A 6,000-nucleotide genomic window follows, 5' to 3' on the forward strand; every position below is an offset into this window, starting at 1 on the left:
GCTGCAAACGAGGCACGAGAGCCCCGAGCTGAGCTGGAACATATTTTCCCTGCCGATGTGTGTGGATGGTTTGAAGGGAAGAGCAAAGTCAGGGCTGCGAGGAGCGCGGGGTGAGAGCGAGCGCCTCGACAAAACCCTGCCCGTGAACCCAACAATGGGGCCAGGGAGCCCCACAGTGCCCTCCCCGTGCCAAAAACCTCCTGTGGCACCTGGCATTATCCCATCCCACCTTCGTTCAGCTTTCGGGGGGTTTTGGGGTGCCGCTGTTTGATGCACGAGCCCTAAAAATCTGAGGGGACAGAGAAATGCTCCAGGGTCTGCAGAAATGGATTGCAGAAAGGGATTGCAGAAAAAGGAGTGCAGAGAAAGGAGTGCAGAGAGCCCAGGTGCTGCAGCCACGGTTTGAGCTGTGCTTTGTGGGCAGCAGAGCCCCCATTCCCGACAGGAGCTCCCAGAACTCCAAGTGAAGCTTCACGAGATGGAGCCACCAGCATCCTAAAGGGATCCTGCGGGTTTTGGGAACAGGGAGATGCCAAAAAAACGGGAAAACAAAGGAAAGGTGAGGGACAGCCCCAGGAAAAGGGGGAGCATCCATTGGGAATTCCTCAGCACCTCCAGTGTTTCCTCCCTGGCTGCAGTTTGGGAAATCTGGCCTCGGTTCACAGAGCCAGGAATGGGAAAAAAAAGAGGGGAAAGAAAAAGAAGTGGGGGAAAAAAGAAGGGGGGAAAAAGAAGGGGGGGGAAAAGAAGGGGGAAGAACTAAAAAGAAAGAAAAAGAAGGCCCCAAGAAAGTCCGAGGATAAATAAACCCAAGCAGAGGCGCAGCAGCATCACGTGGGACGCGGCAGAAAACGAGTCCAAAGCCAAAGGCAAGGCAGAGCTCCTTCCCTGACACCCAGAACGGCGCCGTGGGCACGGGCCTGGCCCGGGGACCCTTCCAGCCCGGGGATCCTTCCAGCCCGGGGATCCTTCCAGCCCGGGATCCTTCCAGCCCGGGATCCTTCCAGCCCGGGGATCCTTCCAGCCCGGGGACCCTTCCAGCCCGGGATCCTTCCAGCCCGGGATCCTTCCAGCCCGGGGATCCTTCCAGCCCAGGACCCTTCCAGCCCAGGGACCCTTCCAGCCCGGGGACCCTTCCAGCCTGGGGACCCTTCCAGCCCAGGGACCCTTCCAGCCCGGGGATCCTTCCAGCCCGGGATCCTTCCAGCCCGGGGATCCTTCCAGCCCGGGGACCCTTCCAGCCCGGGGATCCTTCCAGCCCGGGACCCTTCCAGCCTGGGGACCCTTCCAGCCTGGGGACCCTTCCAGCCCGGGGACCCTTCCAGCCCGGGACCCTTCCAGCCCGGGACCCTTCCAGCCCAGGGACCCTTCCAGCCCTGGCCCGGAGCGGCCCCAGCCCGGCCTCAGCACGGCCTGCCTTGCCCGGGATGCTGCCAGCAGCTCCCAGGGTTATTCTTTCCTCTCCTCCCCAGGACCAGCAGCTCCCAGGGTTATTCCTTTCCCTCCTCAGGACCAGCAGCTCCCAGAGTTATTCCCCAGGACTTTGAGCAGCTCCCAGGGTTATTCCCCAGGATGTTCCAGCAGCTCCTGGGGTTATTCCTTTCCCTCCTCAGGACCAGCAGCTCCCAGGGTTATTCCCCAGGATTCTGAGCAGCTCCCAGAGTTATTCCCCAGGACTTTGAGCAGCTCCCAGGGTTATTCCCTCTCCTCCTAAGGACCAGCAGCTCCCAGGGTTATTCCCCAAGACGTTCCAGCAGCTCCCAGAGTTATTCCCCAGGACTTTGAGCAGCTCTCAGGGTTATTCCCTCTCCTCCTAAGGACCAGCAGCTCCCAGGGTTATTCCCCAGGACCAGCAGCTCCCAGGGTTATTCCCCAGGACTTTGAGCAGCTCCCAGGGTTATTCCCCAGGCCGTTCCCCCCCTCAGCAGGGACACCGCAGCCCCAGCCGGTTCCTCTCTCGGGTTCCCCATTTCCCAGCACGAGGGGGATTCCCACCCCACATCCCCCCGGAATCCCCCCTGCGCCGGCTCGGGGGTTTGGAGGGAAGGGGAACAGCGGCAGGGATCAGGGATCGGGAGTTGCCTCCCAGCAGGGACCCCCGGCCCTGCCCCGAGCAGGGAGGGTCCCGCGCCCGCCGGGTGGGCAGCCCCGAATTCTCCTGCTCCCAGAGATCCCAGGGCTCTGCTGCACAGCCCAGGGATGCAGGAAAACACAGACAAATCCCGGGAAAAGGCTGAAATTCCCAGTGGAACAACCCGCGGGTGTCCCACGGCTCAGGAGCACCCCGAAACCAGGAACTTTTCCACAGGAACGGGGCGGGTTTGGGGCTCCCAGAGCGACTGCGCCCCGAAACCCACCCGGGCACAGCAGCAGGGCCAAAACCCCGTAGGGAGCGGAGCCAGAGAGACCCTGGCACAGAGAGACCCCTCCCCACCACAGAGACCCCTCCCCACCACAGAGACCCCTCCCCAGCACAGAGACCCCGGCACAGAGACCCCTGTCACAGAGACCCCTCCTCACCTCAGAGACCCCAGCACAGAGACCCCGGCACAGAGACCCCTCCCCACCACAGAGACCCCAGCACAGAGACCCCTCCCCACCACAGAGACCCCTCCCCACCATAGAGACCCCGGCACAGAGACCCCCAGCACAGAGACCCCTCCTCACCTCAGAGACCCCAGCACAGAGACCCCTGTCACAGAGACCCCTCCCCACCACAGAGACCCCAGCACAGAGACCCCTCCCCAGCACACAGACCCCAGCACAGAGACCCCAGCACAGAGACCCCTGTCACAGAGACCCCTCCTCACCTCAGAGACCCCCAGCACAGAGGCTCCCCATGGAATCCCCCTCCCTTGAACCCCCCACCCAAAACCCCTGCAGGCGCTGCCCCTGTTTGCACCCCGAGACCCCCAGAGCCCCCCAGCCTGCAGCTCCCTGCAGAGCCCCAGTCCCCCGGAACCCCGGGGCTCCCCTGAGCCCCCAGACCCATTCCTGGCTCCTCTCAGCCCCCAGCCCCATTTCGGGGTCCTATCAGCCCTGAACTTCCCCAGCCCCACTCCTGGCTCCCCTCAGCCCCCAGCCCCATTTCGGGGTCCTATCAGCCCTGAACTCCCCCAGCCCCACTCCTGGCTCCCCTCACCCCCAGCCCCACTCCGGTTCCCCTCACCCCCAGCCCCATTTCGGGGTCCTGTCAGCCCTGAACTCCCCCCGCCCCACTCCTGGCTCTCCCAACCCCACTCCTGGCTCCCCTCACCCCCCGCCCCACTCCGGTTCCCCTCACCCCCAACCCCATTTCGGGGTCCCCCCGCCCCACTCCGGCTCCCCTCAGCCCCAGCCCCATTTCGGGGTCCTGTCACCCCTGAACTCCCCCAGCCCCACTCCGGTTCCCCTCACCCCCCGCCCCACTCCGGTTCCCCTCACCCCCAGCCCCATTCCCGGCTCCCCCCGCCCCATTTCGGGCTCCCCTCACCCCCAGCCCCATTCCGGGCTCCCCCCGCCCCGCCCGGGCCCCTCGCCGCCGCGCGGCCCCGCCCCGTGGGCGGGGCTTTCCCGCCTAGCGGCGCCCCCCTCTGCCGCCATTGGCCGGCGCTCCCGCCGCTCAGGGGCGGCGCGCGCCGCGATTGGCCGAGGCGCGCCGCCACTCAGCGCGGGGGCGGGGCGGGCGGAGCCACGGCCGCACGAAAACTCGGGGAGAGTTGTGGGGGGAGGGGCCGGCCGCGGCTCCCGCCGCCCCCGGGGCCGCCCCGCCGCCGCCGCCGCCGCCACCGCCGCCCCCGGGGCCGCCCCGCCCCGCCGCCGCCGTTACCTGAGGGAGCCGGGCCGGGCCCGCGCGCCGCCGCCGCCGCTCGCGCTGGGGCCGCCGCCGCCCCCCCGCCCCGCGCGCCCGGCTCTCGCGAGAGCCGCGCGCAGCTAACGGCGCCGCGGCCAATGGGGCGCCGCGGGGGCGGGGCCTCGGCGGCGAGGGGCGGGGCTGCCGCGCGGGGTGGGCGTGGTCAGAGACAGGCCCCGCCCCGGGGCCCCGCGGGGAGCGCGACACGTGCGGGCAGGGGCGGGACCGGGACAGGCCAGGGATAGACCGGGATAGAGCCGGGACAGAGCCGGGACAGGCCGGGATAGAGCCGGGATAAACCGGGCTAGAGCCGGGATAGAGCCGGGATAGACCGGGATAAACCGGGATAGAGCAGGATAGACCGGGCTAGAGCGGGATAGACCGGGATAGAGCCGGGACAGACCGGGATAGAGCCGGGACAGACCGGGATAGAGCCGGGATAAACCGGGATAGAGCGGGATAGACCGGGATAGAGCCGGGACAGACCGGGATAGAGCCGGGACAGACCGGGATAGAGCCGGGATAAACCGGGATAGAGCGGGATAGACCGGGATAGAGCCGGGACAGACCGGGATAGAGCCGGGATAAACCGGGATAGAGCGGGATAGACCGGGATAGAGCCGGGACAGACCGGGATAGACCGGGATAGAGCCGGGATAGAGCGGGATAGAGCGGGATAGAGCCGGGATAGAGCGGGATAGAGCCGGGATAGGCCGGGATAGAGCCGGGACAGAGCCGGGACAGGCCAGGGATAGACCGGGATAGAACCGGGACAGGCCAGGGATAGAACCGGGATAAACCGGGATAGAGCGGGATAGACCGGGATAGAGCCGGGACAGACCGGGATAGACCGGGATAGAGCGGGATAGACCGGGATAGAACCGGGACAGACCGGGATAGAGCGGGATAGACCGGGATAGAGCCGGGATAGACCGGGATAGAGCCGGGACAGAGCCGGGATAGACCAGGATAGAGCCGGGATAGAGCCGGGATAGACCGGGATAGAGCCGGGACAGAGCCGGGATAGACCGGGATAGAGCTGGGATAGAGCCGGGACAGACCAGGATAGAGCCGGGATAGAGCCGGGATAGACCGGGATAGAGCCGGGATAGACCGGGACAGAGCCGGGACAGAGCCGGGATAGACCAGGATAGAGCGGGATAGAGCCGGGATAAACCGGGATAGAGCGGGATAGAGCCGGGATAGAGCCGGGATAAACCGGGATAGAGCGGGATAGAGCCGGGATAGAGCGGGATAGAGCCGGGATAGACCCGGGACAGAGCCGGGACAGGCGAGGGATAGACCGGGATAGAGCCGGGATAAACCGGGATAGAGCGGGATAGAGCCGGGATAGAGCCGGGATAAACCGGGATAGAGCCGGGATAAACCGGGATAGAGCGGGATAGACCGGGCTAGAGCGGGATAGAGCGGGGATAGACCAGGATAGAGCGGGATAGACCCGGGATAGAGCCGGGATAGACCCGGGACAGAGCCGGGATAGAGCAGGATAGACCGGGATAGAGCGGGATAGACCGGGATAGACCCGGGACAGAGCCGGGATAAACCAGGATAGAGCCGGGATAGAGCCGGGATAGACCGGGATAAACCGGGATAGACCGGGATAGAGCCGGGATAGACCGGGATAGAGCCGGGATAAACCGGGATAGAGCGGGATAGAGCCGGGACAGAGCCGGGATAGAACCGGGATAGAGCGGGATAGAGCCGGGACAGAGCCGGGATACACCGGGATAGAGCGGGATAGACCCGGGACAGGCCAGGGATAGACTGGGACAGAGCCGGGATAGAGCCAGGACAGGCCATGGATAGACCAGGACAGAGCCGGGACAGAGCCGGGATAGACCCGGGATAGACCCGGGATAGAGCGCGATAGACCCGGGACAGAGCCGGGACAGGCCAGGGACAGAGCCGGGATAGAGCCGGGACAGAGCTGGGACAGAGCCGGGATAGACCCGGGATAGACCTGGGACAGAGCCGGGACAGGCCAGGGATAGACCGGGATAGACCCAGGATAAACCGGAATAGAGCGGGATAGGCACGGGAGAGACCGGGACGGACCCGGGACAGGCTGGGACAGACCCAGGGAAGCCCCGGGGGTCTCTCAGTGCCCCCCCCGTCTCAGCCGCTCCGTGTGCGCATGCGCGGCGGGG

At 66.1% G+C, this 6,000-nt stretch overlaps 1 protein-coding gene across 1 annotated transcript in view; it reads right to left on the minus strand.

The window, feature by feature from the left end:
- The window catches only part of LOC110480537 (cyclic AMP-dependent transcription factor ATF-7), a 66,508-nt gene extending 62,647 nt beyond the window's left edge, over positions 1-3,861 (minus strand). Inside the window, exon 1 of the mRNA XM_077788680.1 lies at positions 3,809-3,861. The gene's annotated coding sequence lies outside the window, so the exon portion shown is untranslated. The remainder of the gene's footprint in view (positions 1-3,808) is intronic.
- Between the last annotated feature and the right edge of the window lie 2,139 nt (positions 3,862-6,000).

This window comes from Lonchura striata, chromosome 27, assembly GCF_046129695.1.
Source record: "Lonchura striata isolate bLonStr1 chromosome 27, bLonStr1.mat, whole genome shotgun sequence".
In the NCBI taxonomy this organism is placed as follows: Eukaryota; Metazoa; Chordata; class Aves; order Passeriformes; family Estrildidae; genus Lonchura; species Lonchura striata.